The 12,706-nt window shown below is 37.9% G+C and overlaps 1 pseudogene; it reads right to left on the bottom strand.

Annotated features, from left to right (window-relative positions):
• The window catches only part of LOC102818443, a 28,291-nt pseudogene that overhangs the window by 1,022 nt on the left and 14,563 nt on the right, over positions 1–12,706 (bottom strand).

Genomic DNA, 12,706 nt, shown 5'->3' with positions numbered 1-12,706 from the left:
GTCTGTCTTCTTTGTATCTGTTTTCTCTGTGTCTGTTTTCTCTCTCTCTATCTCTCTCTCGCCATCGTCACCGGACACCCCATCTTCGGGTCCTCACCCCCTTGCCGAGGCCAGACCCCGGCACTTGAGAGGACTACACGCCTTCAGTTTTTTCTGAAACATGGGCCACAGGACAAAAATCTGGATGGCAAATGCCACCGTGATGAAGGCATACAGGGACCAGGGCAGGCATGAGGCCAGGCTGACAGAGGCAAAGGTGGCCATGTTCAAGGATAGTGTGCTGGGCACAATGGCAGCATTGGCACCATGGTTGAAGAAGATGAAGTGACCTAACAGCATGAAGACTGACATGGCATAGATGGTGTCAGTGATGACAGACTCGGACAGAGTCTTCAGCACTGGTGAAAAGCCATACATAAAAGTGATGAAAACTAGTGCACTCTTCAGGTCTGCCCACCGGGTCCACCTACTCTTCTTCCACCCTTCACCGACATCAATGAGATCAAACAACACATAGTCTCACAAAGTCAGTGTGGGACGAGAAGGTCCTTGTCCATATACCACCAGATAACCACAAAAACACACTACACTGCTGCAATGTCACCACACTGGACTCAAACACCACAGTCCAGTATTGGTATTTCCAGGCATAGATGTTTTTCTGGAGCTCTTACAGGAATCGCAGATCCACACAGTTATCTGGGAATGACTGGCGTTCGTACAAGACCTTCTGCCACCTGGCCTCGTTCCTGTTAGTTAACTGGTTAATCACACATTTTACTTTCCCTCAAACTCAGGCTAGTTCAGTCTCCCTCACAGAAGTCTGTGTGGTTCTGGTTTTTTATGAAGTTTTGAAATAAGATCTCTCTGGAAATCACACGCTGTGCTGTTGTTGATATTCTATCAACTTTCCCTTGCTTTCAAAGGCAGCAACCCAGGCTAGGCCTGTGAAAGATGAGCTTGTTTCCTGGGGCAGGATAGTTGGTACAGCAGTTTACTGCCTGCGGATTCCCAGGGGTGTGCGGCCAGGAAGGGCAGACACCTGCCTCCTTCCCTCTCCAGGGCACTGGAGGGTGTGAAGGCCGATCATTTCTTTTTGGTACAATGAATGACTCTGTGTATGCCTTCCATCTTATTTTGATGCTTTCTTCATCAATCGATATTTTGCCCATAGAATCCTTCAGTATTTCAAGTCAAGCTTTGAATTCTTTCTTCAGTTCTTTCAGCTTGAAAAATGCTGAGTGTGTTCTTCCATTTTGGTTTTCTGACTCTACTCTCTGCGCATTCCATTATAATATTTGACTTTTCCTTCTCATGCTGCCTTTTGAAATTTTCTGTTTCACCCTATAGATCTATTGTTTGGCTGGAAGTCGAGGCATGGGGGTAAGTTCAGTTCCAAGGGTAGCTATGGTTCCACCACTTTCCATCCGACCAGTAAGCCTGAACTTGTTTTTCTGATTTTGAGCTTTATTTCACACTTTTCTCCCTCTATATCCAGGACCTTTTAATGTGATCTCTTTCCGAGTGGTGGTAGTGGTAGTCAGGCATCATCTAATTTTTCAGACCTTATGGTTGTGGAGGCAGAGGTTCATGGGGCCCATTATTCCTTTGGACTATTTATTTCCAGCATTTTTATTTTCTTCACCTTCATTGCTCTGCATGGAGAGAGATCAATAGTTGCACCTTAGATGGCCTCTCACAAGTTTTTGAGACCCTAGTTGCTACTCACCAAAGTAGAATGTAGAATATTTTGTTTGTGAATTATGGTGTAAATTGATCTTGATTACTCCCAAGACTTTGCTCCTGACCTCCCAGACCCTGTAACTCATTTCCTCATGATTTTTTTGTAATGGATAAGACATTTGCATAACTTCCCCCCCCCATGCTCTACTATATTCTTGAATGTATTTGCAGCATACATAGAAATCTAAATGTGTATACCTCCATTGTCTTTCCCACATCTGTTCAGCTTGATTATTGTTCAACATAGATTATTGTTATTACCATTATTTCAGGATTGTGTATCCACTCCTTTTGCCTGTAACTCTTGTACATCTCTCAGTGTCTTCTTAAAACTTGATCATTTTGTGCTTACTTTCCCATTATTACATATTTCCTTTCCCTTAAAACAAGTTAATATGTATCTACCCTTTAATTAGTAGGTTATTCTTTCTTCTTCTCCCACCCCTGGTAAACTTCAAAGAATAATTCTTTCTGTGTGTAAACATGTTCCTGATTTTTCACAGAAGTAGTCACATCTGCCACATGTCCTTTAGTAATTGATTAATTTCTCTCAGGATAATGTCCTTCCGATTCATTCATATTATGAGATGTTTCACAGAGTCAACATTATTCTTTAATATTATGTAGTAAGTAGTCCATTGTGTGTATACATCCTAGTTTGTTTATCCATTAGTTTGATGATGGACATTTAGATTGTTTCCATCTTGTGGCTACTGTTAATAGTACTGCATTGAACATGTATGTGTATATATCTGTTTGTGTCCTGACTTTTATTTCTCTAGGATATATACAAAAGAGTGAGATTATTGGATCATATGGCATTTCTATTTCCAAATTCTTTAGGAATTGCCATACTGTTTCCACAGTGGTTGTACCATTTTACAATCCCACCAGCAGTGTCTGAGGGTTCCCATCACTCCACACCCTTGCCAACATTTGTTGTTTTCTTTTTTTGAACTTTGCTATTATTGCTGGGGTGACATATCTCATTGCTATTTTGATTTGCTTTTCTCTAATGGCTAATGATCATGAGGATTTCTTCATGTGTTTGTTAGCTGCCTAAATGTCTTCCTTGGTGAATTATTTATTCATGATCTCTGTCCATTTTTAATTGGCTTATTTGTCTTTTTATTGTTGAAGTATTGAAGTTTCCAATATATTATAGAAATTAGTCCCTTGTCCAGTATGTTGTTGCCAATTTTTGCCCCAATTATGGGTTCTCATTTTTACTGTTTTGGTGAAGATTTTTGATATGTGTGTCTAATAATTAGGAGATCCCAATCATCTAATTTATCTTCTGTTGTTTATAAGTTTTTAATTCTATTTGATGGTGTGTTTATGCCATGTATTGTTATTGTTAAGTGTTGTAGAGACCGTTCTGACTTTTAGCGACCCTGTAAAAGGTTTCCTAGGAGCAGCTGGTGGGTTTGAATCATCAGCCTGTGGTTAGCAGTCCAGTGCTTATCCTACAGAAGGACGCCAGGACTGCATGCTTGCCATACATTAGGACCCCTTAGTATGGCCCTGTTTTTTCTTTGATAATCTTCATTATTTTAGATCTTTAATAATTTTTATAATTTTATATCCATCTTGAATTTATTCTTTTTGATGGCAAAAAACATGGATCCTCTTTCATTCTTCTGCAAAAGGATACCCATTTTGCCAGCACCATTTGTTAAAGAAGCCATATCTTCCCTATTTAATGAGTGTTGACACTTTGTCAAAGATTAGCTGTACATAAGTGAATGGATTTACTTCTGGGATGTCAATTTTGTTTCATGTCTGCATGTCTGTCACTGTACTAGTACCATGTTATTTTGATTACTATGACTGTGTAGTACGTTTTAAGATTGGAATGTGAGGTCTCCCACTTTATTCTTCTTCTTTAGCTGTACTTTGCTCATTTGGGATCACTTTTCATACAAATTTTGTCACAAGTTTTTTCACCTTTTTATAAAGAATGATGGTGGAATCTGAATCGAGATTGTATGATACTACAGATTGCTTTGGTTAATATTGCTTTTTTTACAATGTTAAGTCTGTCTATGTGGGAACATTGTATAGGGTTTCCAAGGAGCAGTTGGTGGGTTTGAATAGTCAGATTTTTGGTTCACAGTCCAGTGCTTATCCTATAGTGCCACACCATGAGTCCTGGTGTTAAAGTCACTTAGTCATGCTGTATTACATTTTTTATGATATTGGATTCAATTTGCTAGGGTTTTGCTGTTAATTTTTATGACTATGTTCATGAGGATATTGTTCAATAATTTTCTTCTTTAGTAGTGTTTTGCATGACTTGGATATCAGTGTTATGCTTGCTTCACAAAATGAATTTGGAAATATTCTCTACTTTTCTATATTCTGAAATAGTTTGAGTAGAATTGGTATAAGTTCTTCTCTAAAGGTTTGGTATAATTCACCAATGAAGCTGGGCTAGGACGTTTTTGAGGAGAGCTATTTTATGATCTGTTCAATTTCTTCTTTTGTTAAAAGATCTGTTCAAGTTTTTTACATTTATCTTTGTTGGTATAGGTAGATAGTTTGTTTCCAGAAATTTATCCATTTCTTCAAAGTTTTCAAATTTGTTGGGGTACATAAAAATCTTGAAGCTGTCTGAAGAGCAAGAGTGATTAAGGAAAACATTTGCACATATAATGGACTAGAAGAATATGTTTGAACACTATGTCATTGTTGTTAAGTACTGTCAAGTGGTTCCAACTCATAGTGACCCTGAATAGGGTTTCTGAGGAGCAGCTGGTGACCTTGAACCACCAGCCTTGTGGTTCAAAGTGACCTTGCAGTCTAATGCATTAACCCACAGCGCCACACCTGGACTTGAACACTATAGCTCTGCTATACATTGGATTAAGTGGATAGCATAGTGTTGAAAGCAAAGTTTAAAGGACCAAATTGAAAGGAACTCTGCCTCTAGATATGCTGAGGTGCAATCTGTAGAAACACATACAGGTGGTGATTAATTATAATGAGAACTTTATCCTCAAAGAGCCAGAAAAGAGGAATATGAAGAGTAAAAGAAAGCAGTAGCATAGGACATAGAAAGTGGTAGAAATATGCTCTGGTAGCGCAGTGGTTAAGAGGCAGACTGCTAATCTCAAGGTCAGTAGTTTGAAACTACCAGCCATTTTGCAGGAGAAAGATGAGGCTTTCTGCTCCCATAAAGATTTACAACCTCAGAAACCCTAACAGGGTCGCTTTGAGTCAGAACTGACTCCATGGCACACCATCACCACTATGTACAAGAAAAACTTTTAATATTCTGCTCTTACCTGCCAGCCAGGAGTCCATGTGTGACACTGTAGGAAAAGACTGGACTTCTGACTGCAAAGTAGGCAGTTCAAACCCACCAGCTGCTCCTGGGCAAGTCTATACACAAGGTCACTATGAATCGGAAATGACTCGATGACACTTAACAACAAAAAACAGCCAGCTAGCACCCAGAAGTTCCCAGAGTTACTGCCATTACCTCCTACTTGAAACCAATCAGTCAGATGTGCAACCCAAACAAACGAATCTTCAACAAATCCTAGATTTGAAAATTAAAACATATAAAAATAGGTAAAAATCAGAAATACTCTAGAAGTAAATATCCCTATTCAGGAACTGTCTACAAGTTTGTCCTTTGCCTAAAATACATTTTTCTTTGGAAAATGAACAATTTAATATACTCTGCTATGTTATCTGAATGTTCTCAACTAGAAACTGATATGACATATTAAACATCTCCTTTTAAAAATGAAATGAAAATGCCCATGGGAATGTGAAGACGTTTGTCCCTGAACATTTATCAGAGTGGAACGGCATTAGAGAATTAGAACTCTAATTGGAGTAGTGTAGAGATAAATAACTTGGAAATAAGAAAACTCTGGGAGACAAGTCATGCTTCATTGAGGACAAAGGGCGAAAGCAAAGCACTTACTGGATGTCTAGGAAATAAAAGAAAGAAACAGAAAGGAAAACACCAGAGTTGAATGTTACTAAATTTTTACCTGTGCTTTGGACTGTGCCTGTCCTAAGAAAGCAAATAAACTCTTCTTTCTCTATTCTCTTGTAAACCGCAGGACTCCTAGGACTTGGATTCGATTTTAGCATTAATATTTTATTTTGGTTGCATTCATTACCAGTTAGCATGTTTCTGAACACTGGTTTTGAATCTTATTAGGAAGAATTCTCTGGGAATGTTTCAACAATATTTTGATGCAATAGGCACTATCTTAGATCAATTCTGTTCTATAAAGAGCAAAACCTGTAGAAAGTACTATAGTCATAAATATAGGACTAAAAGTTAAAACTAAGAACCATACTAATTTTTTTAAATGTTTAACACCAGTTGGTACCTGGATTCTGCATCCTGAGAAAGATACCAAAAAGGTGTTGAAGATAACAATAAGTAAAATTAAGAACCTGAAACCAGAGAATTTCTAATAAAGAGGTGGAGTTAAATGGTCTTGTAAACTTCTCTCAGATAGCAGTTATAGAATATGAATAAAATGTAGGAAGAAAAGAGAAAGAAGAAAGAAAAATACAGAACTATACAATTTTACTTAAAAATATAAAAAACAAGTCCAGAAGCCAGAAGCTAGAGAAAGCTTACTCTTAAACTGCAGATGAAATGGAATATAAGAAAAATGGTAGAGGTATAAAGGTTAAAGCCACCACACAAAGGCAAAAAAAGGGGTAGATGATGAAAACATGAGGTGTGGAAAACCACTGTCTTACCAGCTTAAGGTGTCAGATAATCATATTCAGGGATGGCAGAGCAGCTGTAAATTTATGGAAGAAATTCTGTCAGCAAGAAGACAAAGAATAAGACTCCACCCAAATTCCTGGATGATCACTAAATTATTCTTAGATGGGGAAAAAATCAGCATTTACAGTGGAAAATCAGAAAATTACTACTCTAGAAAGACAAAACTGCAGCTGGAGAGAGGTTTGAGTTTGCTGCTGCTATAACCGTGTACCCTAACAGGCACAGCTCAGAAAGCAGGAAGCTGAAGTTGCCTTGCAATGCCAGAGGAGAGCCTTAGGCCAGCAGAGTATCTGGGAATTAGGATAGAATCCCCCAAAGCAAGAGAATTAAAGAGGGGTGAGCCTCCAAATATGAATATAATCTGTTTCCAAATCCATGATTAACAGCCAAATTAGTCAGGCACAGAAGAGAATAGATGAGAACTGGTAAGAAAAATGCAATATCCAGAAGCTATAAGAATAGACCAAAGATATCATTGCTGTATTTTGTGCTAATTCCAAGTTTCTGCTTTAAACCAACAAATATTTTCAGGTGAACTCTACAGAACTGGTATAATATATCTGTAATATACAATTTTCAACCAAGAGTTACTAGATATGCAAATAAATACGATCGGAAGAAGTATATTGAAGAAAAGAACACTTAATGGAAACAGACTCTATCTGGGCACAGATGTAGGATCTAGAAGGTAAAAACTTCAAAACAGACATTATAAATATTTAAAGTTTTTAAATGATGATACAGATGAGTGAATATGTGTGGTATCTCAACAAATAGAAACTATAAAAAATACAAATTATAGAATTACTGATTACTAAACAGTGATATGAAAAATTAACTAGATGAGTCCAAGACCAAGCTAGAGAGGCAAAAGAATCAATGAACTTGAATATGTTATCAACTTGTATTATTGAATATAGGTCAATTGGTATTAGGCAATCCAACAAAAGAGAAAAGACAGGAGAAAAGTGAACACTGGCTCGAGAGAACTGTGGGTAAATATTTAGAGTTCTGAGTATAAACACCCAAAAAGGAGAAAAAAAAAAAGGCATTTAGCTAGAATGACAGAAGTTATATTTCCTGTATTCACAGATGTCAAGTCCACTGTTATTATTAAATGGTGTTGAGTCAGGTCAGACTCAGAGCAAGCCAGTACAGGGTTTCAGAGGCTGTAAACCTTTACTGGAACAGAAAGCCTCATCTTTCTCCTGGTTATGTCCATAGATAGAGAATTTCAATGAACCTATAAAAATATGTATTAGAATAAGTTAATTGAGCAAATGTACAGAGTACAAAATTAACATTAATTGTATTTCTATATACTAGTATAGTTGGAGTCCTGGTGTGGCCCTGTGGGTTTCTGCACTGGCCTGCAAAGTTGGTTTGATCCGCAAGGTTGGCAAATCAAGCTCACTAGTCACTCCTCAAAAACGCTATACAGAGCTGCTATGGATCAGAACCAACTTGACAGCACTTAACAACAACAACAACAACAACAGCATAAGTGTTGTAGGGTAAGCCCTGGACTGCTAACCACAAGGTTGGTGGTTCAAACACACCAGCCAGCCCTCAGAAACCCTATATAGTGTCACTATGAGTGGGAACCTGTTGCAGACCATGCAGACCTGGTCAGGGGTTCGAGGCTCTGTGGGCCCAAGTGTCGCAGACCATACAGGCCTCAGGCTCTGAGGAACAGACTCTAGCCATCCAGAAGTCATAGAAAAATGTTTTTCATCTTAGTGTTCAGTTATTAATTGCTTACATGAAGCCCTGATATCCACAGATAAATGTGATATTTTCCTAAAAGCCAAGACTGTAAAATTCCAAACAGGCAAAGTTCTTCCCTCAGAGAATTCATTAAAAGTAAATTGGGTGGCTCCCCGTCTCTGTTCTAAGGACAATAGAACTGCTCTCCCTAAAGTGTTTCCAGGTGCAGCCCATTCACCCAGGCGCCTCTTTTCCTTAAGAAGCTGGGCTGGGCAGCCAACACAATAGGAATCCTCCCAATCCTCCTTTTCCTCCCCCCATTTGAGGCTAGGTGCTAAAAGGTATATTAATTAAGCTTGAGAAACCAAGCTGCTAGTCGTGAGATTCGAACCTGCGAAGTCCAATGTAAAGGTGCCTGAATGTCTGGAGAATTACGTATGTTAGCTGTACCTTGTCTTAGTCCCTCCCAACTTTGTGTATAGTTCCACCCCTAAATAAAACGGAGGCGCAGACAGACCCAGGTGTGCATTACAGCTTGGAGGGCATGCAGGACAGTTTGCAGGGCAGTGCGTGGCTGCCTGCAGAGGCCACGATGCCTGTGGTCCAAAGTCTGCCCACTGGTGATGCATCCACTCTGGTTTCGGGGTGTCCCTTTGTCTCTCTCTTTTTGCGTCTCTGTGTCTCTTTTGCTATCCCTATCATCGCCAGGTATCCCCTCCTCGTGAACAAAGTTCCTATGTCGAGGCCAGTCCCCGGCAGGAACCAACATTACAATGCTTAACAACAATACCAATAACAGCATAAAAATTAGAAATGAATCAAAATTTAAATTTTATTTAAAATAGCATCCCAAAATATTACATATTTAAGTATAAATTTAACAATATATATGCAATTCATACATACTGAAAAGCACTAAACATTACTGAGAGACACTGAAGAAGAGAAATAATATTTTTTCATGGAATGGAAAGCACCAAATTGTGAAAATACTGATTCTTCCCAAATTAATCTATGAATTCAATAGAATGTGGATAAAATTCCAGAATGGTTTTCTTAAGAACATAGACCAGATGATTCTAAATTGAGGAAAAACTAAAGATTTCTAATAGAGAAAATAATTTTGAGAAACAAAAACAAGCCAGAAGACTCACACTACTTGATTTCAAGACTCAATATAAAGGTGTAATAATCAAAAGTTTGTCATTGCCTAAAGATAGTGATTTACATTAATGGACAAGAGTAGAGTGAAGAAGTGGACTCACAGGTCAATTTGTTAGAATTATAGAAGATAGCATCACAATAACTTGGTGACCTGGGGTGAGACAAAGACTTCTTGGATAAGACTCAAATAGTACTAACCATAAAAGGAAAATATTGTTGAATAGGACTTTATTAAAAAGTTTAATATATTTAAAGTATATTATTAATAAAACCAAACTGAAGTCATATGAGAGAATATACAGACAATACAAGAAACTTTTATCCAGACTATACACTTCCAGCCCTTACAACTTAATAAAAGTATTCAATAGAAATGGGAAAATGACAAAAGTTAATAAAAGAAAATGTTGTATGGTCATGAAAAACTCCTCAGTCCTTAGATAAAGCAAAACAGTAAGATATCAGGACACATTATTTATAATAGTTAAAATTAAAAGACTAACAAGGCCATTGGTAATAATGTAGTGGACCTAGAAGTTTCATATGTTGCTCATGGGAATGAAAATTTGTATAGTCACTTTGTAAAAGAGTATTATACATTTAAGTGTGCACTGATATCTTATGATATCAGTCCTGGTGTGGTGCTCTAGGATAAGCATTGGACTGCAAGGCCAGTTTGAACTTCAAGTTCAGTGGTTCAAACTTACCAGCCACTTATTGGCAACCCTATATAAGGTCACTATGAGTTGGAACAGACTTAATGGCACTTAACAATAGAAAATCTTATGATCTAGGAATCACACTCATATTTACCCAAGAAAAATGAATACAAGAACACATAAATATTTGTTTACAATATTTATGACAATTGATTCAGAAATCCTGAAACTGGAAACAATTTGAAAATCCATCAATGTGAATACATATCAAATTACATTATTTAAACAAATTATTACTACTAAGAAATATAAAAGGATTAAATTTTTTATATAGAAACATGGTACTTAATCACTGAAATAAAGAAATCAGATACAAATTAGTATATATGAAGTCATACTTCATACATTTGTATAAACATCTAGGAAAATGTAAATTATTCTACTGTGGCAGAAAGTACATCAATAGGTCCCTTGGAATTAGGAGAGGTAGACTGTAAAGGAATGAAGGACTTTCGTCGTTGTTCGGTGCTCTCTAGTCAGTTTCCACTCATAGTAAAGTTATAAACACAACAAAACATTGCCTGTTCCTATGCCATCTTCAGTTGCTGGAGAAGGATATCATGTTTGGTAAGGTGAGGGTCAGAGAAAAAGAGGACAACCCCCAACAAGATGGATTGGCCAAGTGTGTCAACGGTGGTAATGAGGTTGGCCCAAGATCGGGCAGTGTTTTGTTCTGCTGTGCATAGGGTCTCTATGGGTCAGTACTGACTCGATGGCACCTAACAACAACAACAACAACAACAACATGTCATCTTCACAATTGTTGTTAGGTTTTGTCCACATTGCTGCTGCCATTGTGACATTCCATCCTCTTTTTCATTGACCTTTCACATTACCAAGCATGATTTCCTACTCTAAGGACTGGTCCCTTCTGATAACATGTCCCAAGTATGAGAGACAAAGTCTCGCCATCTGGCTTCTAAGGAGTATTCTGGCAATACTTCATCCAAGACAGATTTGTTTGTTATCCTAACAATCCATGGTACTTTCAATATTTTTCACTAAAACCATAATTCAAATGCATTGATTCTCCTCCAATCTTCCTTATTTATTGTCCAACTTTCATATGCATATATTGCTGTTGTTGTTAAGTGCCCTCTAGTCAGTTCCAACTCACAGTGACACAGCACAGGGTTTCCAAGGAGCAGCTGGAGGGTTTTAACTGCCAACTTTGTGGTTAGTAGTCAAGTGCTTAACCTACAGCATCACACTAAAAATATCTTAGCTTGAGTCAGACACACCTTAGTCCTCAAAGTGATATCTTTACTCTATAGCACTTGAAAGAGGTCTTTTGCAACAGAACTGCCTAATGCTACAAGTCACCTGATTTCTTAACTGCTGCTTCCATGAGCATTGATGAGGATCAAAACAAAATGAAATATTTGAGAACTACATTCTTTCTTTGTTTATCATGATGTAATTTATTGGTCAAGTTGTGAGAGTTTTTGTTTTCTTTACACTAAGCTACAAGTCATACTGAAGGTTGTAATCTTTGATTTTCATCTGTGTTTTCAGTCCTATTTGCTTCCAGAAAGCAAAATTGTATCATCTGCATATCAATGGTTGTTAATGAGTCTTCCTGCAATCCTGATGCCATGTTTTCCCTCATAGTAACTCATTGTTGTTGTTGTTAGGTGCCACAGCATCTGTACTAACTCACAGCAACCCTGTGTTCTGCTAACTCGTTTTGAGTCGTCATCTTTACAACTGTTGTTATGCTTGAGCCCATTGCTACTGCCATTGTGCCAATCCATCTCTTTGGGGGGTCTTGTAGCATAGAGATTATGAGTCAGGCTGCTAATCTCAAGGTTAGTAGTTCGAAACTACGCCATTCTGTGGGGGAAAGATGAAGCTTTCTGCTCCCATAAAGATTTACAGCCTCAGAAACTCTATGTAGGGTCGCTATAAGTCAGAACCAACTTCACAGCACACTACCGCCACCACTACCACCACTTTACCAAGCATGATGTCCTTATCCAGGGACTTATCCCTCCTAATAACATCGCCAAAGTATGAGAGACAAAGTCTCGCCACACCGGCTTCTAAGAAGCATTCTGGGTGTTCCTCTTCCAACACAGATCTGCTTGTTTATATGACTGGTCAATTCACAGTAACAAATACTTGTCCATTTCAGCTCACTAATGCCTAGGATATCAATCTTTATGTGTTCCATTTCATTTTTGATGACTTTCAATCTTATTAGAGTCGTACTTCATACATTTTATGTTCTAATTATTAATAGATGTTTGCAGCTGTTTCTTCTCATTTTGAGTTGTGCCCCATGGGAAAATGAAGGTCCTGGAAGCTTTATTCTATTCATAACATTAATGTGAACTCTACTTTGAGAAGGCAGCTCTTCCCTAGTTGTATTTTAAGTGCCTTCTAACCTGAGGGGCTCATCTTCTGGGACTATATCAGACAATGTTCTGCTGGTATTCATTCATGAGATTTTCACCCTTCAGAAATGGTCTATCTCTCCTTTATAGTCTTAATTCAGCTTCACTGAAACTTATCCACCATGGGTGACCCTGCTGTGTTTAAAACACAAGTGATAAAGCTTCCAGCACTGCAACAACACACCACCACCACCACTGTACAACAGACA

This window comes from Chrysochloris asiatica, unplaced genomic scaffold (genome assembly GCF_000296735.1).
Source record: "Chrysochloris asiatica unplaced genomic scaffold, ChrAsi1.0 scaffold00010, whole genome shotgun sequence".
NCBI lineage: Eukaryota > Metazoa > Chordata > Mammalia > Afrosoricida > Chrysochloridae > Chrysochloris > Chrysochloris asiatica.
This window is presented reverse-complemented; position numbering and strand designations above follow the sequence as displayed.